This window comes from Thamnophis elegans, chromosome 1 (assembly GCF_009769535.1).
Source record: "Thamnophis elegans isolate rThaEle1 chromosome 1, rThaEle1.pri, whole genome shotgun sequence".
In the NCBI taxonomy this organism is placed as follows: Eukaryota; Metazoa; Chordata; class Lepidosauria; order Squamata; family Colubridae; genus Thamnophis; species Thamnophis elegans.
Window position 1 is genome coordinate 146997140 of NC_045541.1, and position 13592 is coordinate 147010731.

The 13592-nt window shown below is 44.4% G+C and overlaps 1 long non-coding RNA gene across 2 annotated transcripts in view; it reads left to right on the forward strand.

The window, feature by feature from the left end:
- Positions 1–329: 329 nt before the first annotated feature.
- The window catches only part of LOC116520204, a 111811-nt gene continuing 98548 nt past the window's right edge, over positions 330–13592 (forward strand). Inside the window, exon 1 of one of the 2 annotated variants that reach the window (XR_004256731.1) lies at positions 330–547. This is a non-coding gene — a long non-coding RNA (uncharacterized LOC116520204). Of the gene's footprint in view, positions 548–590; positions 716–13592 lie in introns of those variants that run through there. The other variant, XR_004256732.1, reaches the window with a different exon arrangement.

Below are 13592 nucleotides of genomic sequence, written 5' to 3' on the forward strand. Positions count from 1 at the left end.
AACGGAAGAAACGATGCAGTCTCTGACTACGTTCAAATTCTCACTGGGGAACTGTGGAGATTAAGGCACCTGACCGGAGAGAGATGCGGCATCCCAGCTCGGCGGTAGCCCGGCCCTTCGCGCTTGCCTTGCAGCCGGCCGACTAATCCGAGGCCTCAGGAGTCCGTCACGAGTCAGCGACAAGGGCGGCTCCGCCTCTGCCACCCGGCGGCAGCGGCGCTATTCCAGAGCCCTTGCCAGCCAGACGCGCTTCGGCTGGGAGCTGCCGCTGTCCTCGCGTGAACCCGGCTCGTTGGCTGCCGCAGAGGGAGCCGGGGGCGCGCAAGGCTACGGGAGAGAGGGAGGGAGGGAGAGGAAAGAGCGAATGAGCGAGGCAAAGAGGCAGATTGGCAAACGCCCCCTCCCTCCTTGGAGGCATATAGAGGAAGGGATGCTACGAGCCTTGCCTTTCCAACCCCCCCGCCCCCCCCCGTTTGAAGTGGGGAGGAGGGAGGGAGGGAGCCCTAAATAATCATTCCGCAGGGAGAAAGACAGGCAGCCGGGAGAGGTAAGAATCCGAGGGAAGCAAAGGAACTAAGGGGAGGTAACAAACCCAGACAGAGGGGGGAGGGGAGGGGGGAGCCCTCGAAACGAGAGGCGTCGAGGAGGCGAGCTCAGGCGGCCCGATCCCACGCAGAAAATTACTTAGGCGGCCTCAATCAGATGCATTTCCCCAGTAAGTAAAGGCAAGAGGATTGCCAACTCGCTCTCGTGTGTTATGGGGAGGGTTAACACTGCAGAGGTCTGGCCCTCGGGGCGCCCCGGCTTTCAAGTGAGCGGGAGCCGAAAGGTGAAAGGAGGAGAAAGAAGGGCTGGGGCTCTGTGGTGAAGAGCCTCGAGCCCTGGCCTCCTCCGCGGGACGCTTTCCGCCACTTTTCGATTAGGCTCTGGGCCAGACTCCTGCTGAAAGTGAATGGAAACCGGATTTAAAGAAGGAACACTTCCCCCTCTTCTCTTCTTCTCCCCCCCCCCCGCCCAGGAAAGCAAAGCCTGAGCCACGCAAACGAGCGCGCCGGTATTTTTTGCTTCTCCTCCGGGGGGAGGGAATGTGGAGGTGGAGAAGGGGGGCTGGTACGCCCTCTTTGTTCCCGGTGTAAACGAGTATGTTTCGAGAAATGAAGGCCCTCTGGTCACCCTGCGTCAGTGTGGAGCAGGCCGCATTCCCTTGGCCGAAAGGTGTAATTATTACCTAATGATCTAAACAAGCTTATCCCCGATCAACCATGAAGAAAGGGGGGGGGGAGGACCGAAGCGGCTGGCGCGACGGAAGGGGCGGGGTGGCAGGCGTCAAAGCGAGCGGTTCCCTCGCCTGCCCTTTCCGCAGAAGTCGCTACTGTTGCCTGTTCGTGCCGTTTCCATCAGGGCAATGGCGCTCCGAGAGCGCACACCCACCCACACCCCGAAGAGGTTTCTCGAGGAGCCCCGGCCTCCTCCCTTTTTTTCTCCCCTCGGGTAATTGTGTCAAACTTGCCCTTTGTGCGTTTCCCTTTCGCGAGACTTTGCGGCTCGTCCTCTCTCGGTTGCCTCCGCTCATTTCGCGCGCTTCGACTTCCACCTGTTTAACTGCGAGTCATTGCAACAGCCGGTTCCAAGATCCTCCCGACTGTGGCTCGACTTCCAATCTCTTCCGGCTTGTCTTTTGAACGCTGGCGCGTCGTGCTAAGCGCCGTTTTACCGGAGAAAGTGACGCAATCCCAGCAGTCATCTACACACGGAGGACCAGATCAGGGATGCTGGATAATGAAGAGTGGCCGTGGGGGCAATTTGGAACTGATGGATATTTCTAACCTTTTGTGTAGCCCTTTCATTGGGAATGGTGCTTTCCCTTAATCTAGCGTTTGATACTGGGGAAACACAGATAGATGGGATGATAAAGAGATCTAGAAAGCCTGTAGGAAGCAACCCTAGGGGTTAATTTTGCTCATAAGTAAATATCCTGGTTCCAACAGGAAGCAAGTGGCATAGGGCCACTTTTGGGGGGGGAGTGTAAGTGGCCAGTTAAGGTGGGCCTAGGCCCTAGTCTAGCCTGTGAATCTTGGATGCCTACAAAGAGTTTTTTCCTTGTATTTTTGCTGTCACCTAGAGGTCGACCTGATTCTTACAACCTAGATAAGGTGGACCTGGTGCAGCAATGATTTGAATCGTGAGGTGGTACCGTACTTGCTTGGCCAGTTTTCTCACTAATTAAAATTATTTATGTTAATATCTTCCTGCTGCTGCAAGAGCTTCAGTACGCAAACAGGCTCAGTAGAGACAGTGGAGCAAAAAGATTTGAAATTACAGGGACATGGGTGCGCCAACTCTTCCCCAAGAGAATAAAACTCAACAGGAGCTTATGAGGAGGGATAAAGGTCATTCTGTAGTGAAAAATTAAAGACATTTATTAGGCATAATAAAGAGAAGCATGAGAAAAGCCAGACATGTCCTGGATCTTGATCATGTGGTCAAAGACGAATAGCACTCCTAAATCCCATGACTTTCAGTGATGGCTAGTGAAGCCTGGCTTAACAATTTTTAGCTGCAGCTTCAAAGTTATTAATTTATTTAAGAGTACCAATAAAATAAATATATTTGCAGCTCAGGGTTGAAATGAGAGGTCCTTGATGTTCTCTGAGCTTATTTTCTTGCAGACGTTTCATTAACCAATTTAAGTAACATCATCAGCGCTGATGTTACCTAGTTTGGATAATGAAACGTCTGCAAGAAAACAACCAGTCTCAGAGAACACAAGAAACCCAACCTTGTTCAAGAGCACGCAACTTTTTTCTGTAACCCAAACTCTCATCAGCACCTTCCACTACAGGACAGTTTGCATTAATATGCCTTGCTCTAATTTTGGCAGTACCATTAAGAGGTGAATATCTTCCACAACTCCTACAGACCATTTGGCAACAAAGATTGTTAGTGTGCATTCCGCATCCCATAAACATGGAACCCTATGCATAGGATTGCAACCACTGTATCCGAGGCATTGCATTTGACCATTGGGTTATAAATAGAATGCATGTATGTGTAGATTGGCATAAAATAAACTTCAATAACCATCCAGCAGAGATCTATGATTCTAAATTGAATTATAGGGAGTATATCCCATCCCTGGTCCTGCACATGTCTACTCAAAAGCCCCATTGAGTCCAATGAGTCCCACTGCTAAGAAAAGAGAATCAAAACACGCATAGACCCAATATATTAGCCTGCCACCCGTCTAATTTCAAGGATAGAGTCTTAGGTTTTTTTTAATCGTTCCTTTAGTTTCCTGAGACAGACTCCCCCTCCGCCGCCGCCGCCACTCACCCCCAAGCCCACAGATGAGGGAGAATTGCCCCCCCTTCTGTTGGGCAATGCTTACTTGCAAGGAGTTAATCAACATTAAGCTTGAGAAATAATGCAGACTGTCAAGAGTCCTGGCTTGCTCCGCAGGGAGAGAAAAATTGACTCAGCGGCGTTGCAGCCTCGGACCGCCCCTGCTTGCGAAGCGGGAGAAAGGAGGCTGGGCGAGAGCCTACGTAGCTCTGCCTGGGATTATAAGGACTTTATCCTCAGATGACTCGGTTGCCGCCTCCGCCTCCTTCTCGCCGCTCTTATGTCTCGCTCTTCTCCTGGGGCGCTCGCGAATAGGATTTTGAAACTCCAGCTGAGCGATGTCTTGAACCGCCGTGTTTGGGGGAGATAAGAAGGGGATTTTTTTCCCCCTGAATCATTTCAAACCCGTCCTGCCCCCGTTTCCTTTCGGCCCCCCACTCAGCCCCGCTCCCACCCCTCCCCAAAACCCCAGTCCCGGGTTGATGGAGAAGCTGGACTCCTCCACTTCTAACTCTCTGGGAGGGGAACCGGCAGCTCGTTTATGTTTAGAAGCGGATGAAGCTTGTTCAAGTCGCTTCAGGACAGGCGCCAGGCATCCTCGTTCCCCTATGTTTCAGGACGAAATGCTGCGCGAAGTATTCATATATTCCGCTTCGGCGCTGCAAAATTCCAGGGTGGTTAAAAAACTTGCATGCTTAATAAAATCGGAGGGACGCATCCAGTGATGCTCCAGCCTCCCGACACTTCAAGCCGAGAAGTGTGTAGAACCTGTTACTCTACCTGGGAGTGAGATTCATTGAAATCTATAGGGTTCACGTCGGGTAGATTCCGAGGGTGGATTTTTTTACCCCTCGGCCAACAGTGCCCGATTCTTCAGGTGGGATTTTGTCTTGAGCGCCGTGGCCCTCACGCTTTTAGGCTCTTACCTGCGGCAGCGCAGCAAGCCCCATTAAGACCAACGGACGTTATTTCTGTGTAGACAAGAATAGATTTGCAGGGGCAAGGTGATATTTAAGGACCTAACACGCAGCGCGATCCTGTGCTGTTGCTCGTTCTCTTTCCCAAGTCAATCATACTTGGGCCTAAGTAGCTGCAGCCTTATTCCCAGGAAGGAACGTTTAGGATCGCAGCTTTATTTTGGGTTGGCAAACACCGATATCTTCGGGGGTGGGTGGGAAAGGTTGCTTTGGACTCCGTGAGGTCGCCGCGTTGAGATGAACTGGGCGCAGTGCCGGGAACGGGAGAGAGAGCAGAGGCGAGGAGGTCTCTTTAAAAGCTCGGCGATTCGAGAGTTCAGCTCCTCTCTTAGGCTCCGAGGTGTTTAGCCTCCCCGTTCTCATCCAGGGGAATTTCTTCAAGCTAGGCAGGAGGAGGAGGTCCTATTGCCACCAAAACCGCAGGGAGAGTCATCAGAAGTCGAATTCGACTTTGCTTTATACCCAGCCAAATTTGTGGGCCTTTTTATAGCCGCACCTGTGCAGCTAGATAATCACTACCCCGGTTCCTAACCATTTCCTTTAGTTCACGTTCCCCCTTTTCTAAGGATTCTGGGAGGGAGGGAGGGAGAGGAGGACTGGACGTCCTCTCCACATAGTACACATACGCGCACGCGCGCGCATTCTCCCCGCCGCGAGGGAAACAGATGCATCTCCCCCAAAGGCTTTGTAGAGTGTGTTTGGCATTAGGGTTATGTTCGACATTAGAGAAGGCTCAGCTTCACTTCCTAAGGGCGGTTCCTGAAGGCTGGTCCAACGGCCAGAAGGATGGGAGTTGGTTGATTTAGCTTGATCCCTCCCACCCCCCTTCCCGGGAAATTTCCCGAAAATTCGGGCCTCCGCGGGAAAACCGAGCGGCAGGTTTTGTGACACTTGGCGTGTCTGGGAAGAAGTAAGGAGTAACCGCTACCTGCATACCACCCGGAAGGCAGGAGCTGCTTGCTGGCAAAATCAGTTTCTGCCAGCTTGAAACCTAGGAATGAAGTATATTATATAGCATCCGATTCAGGCTAACGCCAGTTTTTCGCTCGTAGGGGCCGTTCTAAAGGACACTTCCGCAGCCCGAAATTTTTGTTTCGGGACTGAGAGGAGGAAGAGGACAAGGACAAATTTACAGAAGAGTTCCGATCTGCTCCGCGTTGTTATTTCTGCCCGGAAACTCGCTGTGCCCTAGTTGGGAAACTCGTTCTGACGCAAACGCGTTCAATAAACAGGGCATCGAATAGTTCGCTTCAACTGCCAACAAGGGATCCAAGAAAATTGCGGGGAAGCCTGACTCGCCTCGCATTCACCTTGCAATTGAGGGACGAGCAAGATAGGGCGCGGTGGGAGGGGGGGAGTATAAAAGGCTACGACCCTGAATAGGCTACCCTACACACGTCGACAAGAACTACATTCAGGGAAACACCCCTCTGAGGGCAGAGGGTTAAGACTAGCCCGCTCTGAGAGCCCCTGCTAAACCACCTGTTTCTCTTACTCCCGGTTTTTAGGCAAACCGCTATATTGGGGAGAAGGTTAGCTCCATGCAGCAAAACAAACGTCTACAGGGTGTGTTGAAGACAGATACCCAGTTCACTCTAGCCCATTTTTACTGTACTGGAAATAAAGCCTGTTTTTAATTCCCAAACGAAACCCTGCAGTATATAGTCTTATATGCGCCTTTACAGCGGAACTGCCCCCCCCCCTCCAAACCGCCTGAGTAAGCGCTCTGAAGAGTTTAACCGTAGGATGCTACGCCCTTTTGAAATGAATAAGAGCGGGTCACACAATGCATCTGTTATGTGTTTCATGTGTGAGTCGCCGCGGTAATCTTCTAAAATCTGAAGTCAGGATGACTCACCACAGAATAAAAGTATTTTGCCGCTGCCCGGAGGTGACCACGGGTGGCCACCCCCACCCCTTCTCGACGGCTGCTGCACTCGGACATCTAGTTAACCGCGGGTTGTGTGTGTGTGTGTGTGGTGCGGAATAACTCCGATTTAACGGTGTCCTCTAAGGAGGATAGGGGAGAGGGGAGGGGAGATTCTGGCACATGTTTTCCCCCAGATCTCTCCCTAACTCCTCCACATCCCTAGGTGTGTTTTGTTTTGTTTTCTTCGGTCAATTTATTCCGTTACTGGCTTTCCCCCCCTAGCCTATTATGAGTGCTTTTCACCCATCCTGGCATCCAGTGCTGATAACAGAGTATGCAGGTCGGGTCAAAAGCGGATCTGTTCCGAATCTATGTCGGTCATAACCACAATATACCTGGAGCAGTAATATTTTATGCCTGGGACTCGATTACCCAACGTTTGCCCGACGTTTTCCGCAAATATTGGCAGACAGGCCTTTCCCCCTCCCCCTTAAAAAAATTCTTACAAATCTTAAAGTGTTAATAGGATCCGAAAGAAAGCAGGGAAAGCATCCAGCGAAAGGAAGGGAGTGGGCTAGATAAGGATGCCACGGGGACAAAATACTAGGGACGATTCTTTTTTTCCATGTAACTCTCTTGAGATTTCCTCGTGGTCTCCCATCAGGCAAGACTAGACGCTAGGCAGGGCAGGTCCGAGTGTGGCCAAATATCTACCTCCTAGGAATGAGAAAATCAAACTGATTCTTGCTCTACTTCTATCTTCACGCTAAACGATTTGTGTGGCAAAAGTTTGGGAGAAGGGACGTAAAACAACGGCTGGCTTTCTAAAATAAAGAGAGTTATCAAGTAATAAGGATGAAAAGTGTGATAAGGGGCCGGGAGCCTCATTCATTCGGTAGTTAACTATTCGCTAAAAAAAAAACAGACGGAATACCCAATTACCATAAACCTTATTTCCTCCGTTGTGGCTCACACCCTCCTTTAAAGTTTAAAATCGAAGCCAGCGCTGCCAGATGAGATCAGGAAAAGTCAGATTTGGGGGTGGGGGGGAGTGTTGATGGAAGTGAAATTGCTTGTGTCTGTCCCCTACAACTGCCGGGAGGGGAAACTTAATCCATATCAGCCTTTAACAACAACGCGCTCCTGTTGTTGAGAAAATAACAAGCACAACGAAGTTAGATCTCAGGAAAATCGAACGGGTTGAGAAAGGAAGCCGATCAAAGGGCCACGATCCTCACATGGCAGCGGGTGTGTCCGGCCCGGTGGGTGTTTCGCGTGAAGCCACCGCTTTCCCTATCATCCCAGGAAGGAAAATACAGCCGAGAGACCAAATAAAACAGCAGCTGTGTGAGGGAAGCCTGTCAGCTAATTGGCAAAATAAACGGGCCCGGCCAGGGGAACATGACCGCAGCGATGCACAATGCCCAGCTGGGGAATGAGCAGCAGCCCCAAAAGGACCCGTCCTGATCGTAACGCGTCGCTCTTTCCCTTCTCCTCTACCCGCCCCGTCCAGTTATTTATAGAAAGACCAAAAAGGGAAAACGAAACGCGCCGCTTGACACGGGAACGTTCGAAATCAGAACGTCCGGTGACTCTTTCCAATCGACGCAGAACGCGACGCTTCAGCAACTAACTAAACAAAGAGAGTGTAATGGGGGCGTTAGTCGAGCGTCGGCGGGTCCTGTCACCCGCGACGTCGATCCCGAAGGTTCGCGGAAACGTTTCCCGCCTTTTCTAATCCTCTCAGGTGACACTTGGGATGGTCCCTTCTGACTTTCCAGGGAAAGCCCCCGCTTTTTTGCCTTGATTGGTTTTGTGTTGCTTTAGTAATTTCGTATTTTATATTTATGCTCCGCTTTTGTTTAGTTGGTTAGTTTTTTGCCTTCTGAATTTGACCCGAGGAATCTTTCTTCACGTGGTATTATGAAATAATAAGATATGGGAATCATAACAATAATCACCATCGCCGCTTTGGGAGGATTTTCGTTTGTATATACCATATATATTTGTATGTACAGTATTTTGTTTTAGATTATTTTATGACTTCCCGAGGTCCCCCCCCCCCCCAATTCAATCATGTCAAATTCTTAGAGAATGACTGGACCAAATCCCTTCAGTTTTCTTGACAAGGTTTCTTAAACGTGGTTTACCATTGCCTCTTTCCTAGGGCTGAGAGAAAGTGACTGGCTCATCGTCCCCCCATTTCATTACATTTATTCCATTTTAAGAGAAAGTTTCATTGCAAATGTTTGTATTTATTTAAAATAACAATGTTGCCATTTCCAGCTGGATGATTCCCAGCAAAATCAACTGGGCTATTTCAGAACAAGAGCCATATTGATTTGTTGCAGAATATTTAAAAAAGAGTTTGGGGCACCTGTCACATGTTTTGTGTGGTGCCTCATAATCCAGAGAAATGAATCCAATATCATATTCCAATTTGTTAAAAAAAAAACCAGATATTTCTATAAAACTTCTATTCTACTCTACTCTACTCTACTCTATTTTATTTATGGGACTTACTCAGAATCGATATTCAACATTCTTATTGCAGTCTTTGAACGCTTGAGCTACAATAATATTTTTTCTTCTGATTGGAGTTCAGCTGTGTGTTGCATCTGACAAATATGGCATAGGTTGGACAGAGTAGAAACTCCAAAATTATTTGTACAAATTTTTTTTAATGGTAATTCATTCTGGTTCTTTTCTTAACCCAAAATAGTGCCTTGGTTGCTTTAAAACTTCACATGGTTTAAAACAAAAATGGGAAGACTTCATTCTTAAAGGAATATATTTGTTTTGCATTATAGGGCTATTTTGACAACAGAAGCTATGGATGGCATATATACAGAGACAGAGAGGGGGAGAAATGGAGGGGGGGATTTCCAAAACTGAATGTAGTACACAATTCATCCAGTTGAAACTTTATTTGTGATTGTTCCACACTTTAATTCAGGAAAGAATGTATTTTGTTGCTAGCGTGTTAGGTAGCCTACTATAAAAGTCAAAAGAGTAAATGACTAAATTTAGATTTTCCTGCTGTTCATAAAACCTATGGACATTTGCATAGACAAAGATATATTTTTCTTTTGCTGCTGATTAATTTTTAATTGGCATTTGTCCATTTTAAAACTTATTAATAACAGGCTTTCTTTCTTTCCTGCCATGATTACTATCATGCATATGAATACAAAGTATTTTAACTAACTTTAACATAATTTCTTTCAATTTTAAAGTTAGTTCACTTTCACTTTCTATTTTGCATGCATGGATATTCACAAGAATTAATGTCTGCATCAAAAGCCATTCAGACATCTTTATTTTAAACTTCACTTTTGTTCAAATTAAAATGCATGGTTGGTTTTCCTCTATTAAGGGTTAATATATGTATTTGCTATACATACATGGTGTCCTCCAATTGCACACTTATGACAGTGTAAAAAATACTACCAGTCAATTAGCACAATACTTTCTTAAAATCAATGGTGAACACCCTTTATTTCATAAAATCAAATCTTTCTTATGGTCATAGACCAGAATAGCCCTTTACACAGTTAGTGTGGCTATGGGATATCTGCCATAAATGTTGCACACTTTTGTCCCAGAATATGGATAAAACCTAGGTTTGTGAAATGTTAGAAGACTTCTCTCCACATAACTTCCATTTGCTTTTAATGACATGGGATATACACTAGGATAGAATTATTTACATGTTTGAGATTCCAATAGTTGAAGGATTTCCTCTCTGTTCATATATACTTACCTGAAACTTCAGTAGAGATTTCCTTTTTAAAAAATACTTGCTATCAGAACCACTTTAGAAAAGTCAATCTGAAAGAAGTAACTAATATCATAATAAAAGTGAAGATGCTGCCCAGGGAATTACTGCCCAGGAATCTTTGGAGTCCTTTAAAACCGGAAACCATTCATAGGATGGTTATTAAAATGCTATTTTAAGCTCTTTGCTGTTTGTCAGAGCTAAAACAAGTATCACTTTTCTTATGATTTTGATGTGCAAATTAACTAGCTCTTTCTGAATCAGTGTAAAGCAAAGTGAATTGCATTCTTGTGTGAGTTATCCAAAGAACATCCCAAGACAAAAGCTTGTTTTGCTTCCAAATGTAGAAAAGGCAGCTGCATTTGAGCCATAAAAACCTCAGTTTCTTTCAAGAAATTTCTTGCCTCTCAGATGTGAAATGGAAGCTTGCTTACTTTGGTAGGCCCCATCACAGCTGTCTTGACAAATTTAAGAAACAGAAAGTGGGAGGCTTCTTTAGACATTTTTTTGGAATGGGGAGAGGAATTGATGTATTTCAATGGAACAATTTTTCAGTGACATTTAAAATGGATGTTTAAATTACAACCCTCTTGACAGAATTAAAAATCAACACTCTTTTTCTTAAAAAAAAACAATTTAGATTTTGGAGTTATAGTTTTCTTCAATTGTTAAAAAAATATCTTTCTGAAGGATTTATTCTCCATAAATGAAAAGAAATGACAAACAAAAGTGTTTTTCCCTAGTTCATTTTGCCTTCCTCTATACTGATCTTTCTGAAAGCTGGACCAAACCTTTTCCCTGAGAGGGAGTTTCCTTTTGTTAGGAAAGATTCACTCACACAATTACTCTTTTAAAATGCTGAAGTAGTTTGGGGGTTTGATTAAAACAGAATTCTCAGAAAGTCTAAAATTCTCATGAAATTCTGTTAAAATCCAGAATATTGAAGGAAAATGAATTATCAAGAAAACTTGACATTTGATATCATTCTGTGTTTTTACTTTGTGCTAACAGTTGTTAACAGTTGTTCATCTCACAAGTATTGAGATACTGTTGGTCTCACCTAATATAAGATTCTGTATTCATTGAGCAACTATATACTTTATTTTCATGTAAATTAAAAATAATTCATGTGATGTGGACATAATGTGGCCATGTTTCATGACATTGTTTAGCTTTTAATGGAGAATCTTTGTATTATTATTATTATTATTATTATTATTATTATTATTATTTGTTATTGAATTACTAACTAAATCAATATTCATGCATCCCATGCCAAATATGATGACTCCATGGTTATGGCTTGCAAGTTTCACCTAGATAATATTGGCAGAAATTAAGTACAGAAAATCAAGAGATTCTGCCAGCATGGTTTCTATTAATGAGGACAGTTTATGCAGCCCGAGATGTAACCAAAATCTCAGAATTTCAACAGAGATGCTGAAAAAAATATTTGGGCTGCATAATAAAATACAGTAAAAGCTGCAATGAAACTACAGGTGAATTGGAGTCATTAGCAGATGATGCTGTGGGTCCCACATTGGGGAAGCCTTCACTAACTAATGCAAAGGTGAACATAGGAACCAGGCAGATGCCTTAGTGCAGGGATGTCAAACTGGAGGCCCACAGGGTGCTTAGATGTAGCCCGTGGGGCTGGCCTGGAAATAGTAAAGGACTGGACCCATGGTGCTTCTGCCAGTAAATATGGAGCTCGGGGGGCTCTGTTTTTTCTGGAAGAGGGCTGCAGAAGGTGGCCAAAAACAGGGTGCAGAGGGGGCACAGCTCCCCCTGGCAGAGGGCTAACAAAACAAATTAAAAACAAAACAAAAGGAGAAATATTTCCCCTTTTGAATTTGAGCATGCAAGAAGGGATAGGAAAGGGGAAAGGAAAAGAGGAAATACAAAGAAAAAGGAAAGATGGTAAGAGAGCAAGGAATGGAAAAGGAAAGAGGGAAATGAAGAAGGAAGGAAAAAGAAGGAAGGAAGGAAGGAAGGAAGGAAGGAAGGAAGGAAATTATAATGAGAGTGAGGGAGGGTCTGAGGGGAATCCTGCCTTAGCACTTGGATATCACAGGTGCCCCTCAACACAAATGATGTCAAGATGGCCACGCCCACCCCTGACCACACACCCCAGCCTTCTGAAGTCAAACATAACTCTGTTGCAGCCCTCAATGAAATCGAGTTTGACATCCCTGCCTTAGTGTATCTGGGCACCATTTGTCTGAAATGGTATATGGTCTTCTGCTCAAGCAGCGGGTTTGACTAAAAGACCTCCAAGGTCTCTCCCAACTCTCTTATTCTATGTTCTATGTTCAATCTGTGTCCAGACATATGTATGCCTTGTGCATTCTTCTATTAGACACCAAATTAATACACAGATTAAAAGATATTAAAAAGAAGGGGCAACAGGAAAAAATACCACGCAAAGGAAAATGAGGAATTAGGAAAATGTAATATAAAATAAAATGTTTTGAGTTTGATTTTGTATAAAAATAAAACAGATGTATAAAGCAAATACTATTGGTCATCCAATGCAAAGCAAAAGAAGGAATGACACTGCTTGGGAGGAAATTTCACAACTGAAATGTTGTTACTGAAATAATCCTGCTCTTATATTTGTCAGCTTAAAATTTTCATGTGATAGGAGATAAGAACATCAATTCCAATAATGGAAATTACAGATAGATTCATGTGAATGGAGGTGCCCCATTAGAAAGCCTGGCACTACATAGGTGAATTGTGCTTAGAAACTTTTTTTTCCAAGTGTTAACTGTTCCAATTCCAATGTAAAATGGGCTACTGGACTAACAAAATCTGTAGTGTAGTTTACAATCATTTTGTCTTTGTTGAAATTCAACCAATCCTAATCAAAATAGTTTGGAAATATTATATAATGTAAAATGGTGATGCAACAGCCTTTCCCAATTAGATAATTCCTAATATTAAACAACAGTCTAATATTAGGGGTTACAAGATTGAGGAAGGCTGTTCTATTGTATCTTTAATAATATCCAACTCTGAGCTAGAAAAGTTATCTTCATAGTTGAGTTGTCATTATGTCCAGTTCACCACACAGATGCCAGAAATATCTCCCCATCAAAAATGAAAGTATGCTGTAGATTGTTCCAGGAAAACAAAAGTTAACATAGCGTGTTATTTGTCACTTCTTAAATATGTGTCACACTCCTTAAATCCCCTTGAATCATTTTCTATAAACAATGTTTTGTGGGAGGTCTCCTCTGAAGACAGAGTTGAAATCTGTTTTATTTTGATATGGAAAAATAGATGTTTTAAAAAGTGTACTACATAATATACTTGAGAAGATAAAATGATATCTTTGATTAGATCAGCCTGTGGCTGGAAAGACAGTGCAAACTCTTTTTTTAAGCCAAGTGGAGTCAGAAGAAACATTATTGAAGAGAAAGTTTATCTAGTTAAAATGATCAAGCAGTTTTAGTGATGTTTCTCTACTCATAGTATCAACATATGTCCCATAGGGTCCCACAGAATATTTTTGGAAAGCTGTCCATGCACAGAAAACCATATGAGATGATGATACAAAATATGAGGGGGAAAATGGGTGGGTTTTTTTTTTTTTTTGGTAGATTGGTTTAAATTGCCACAC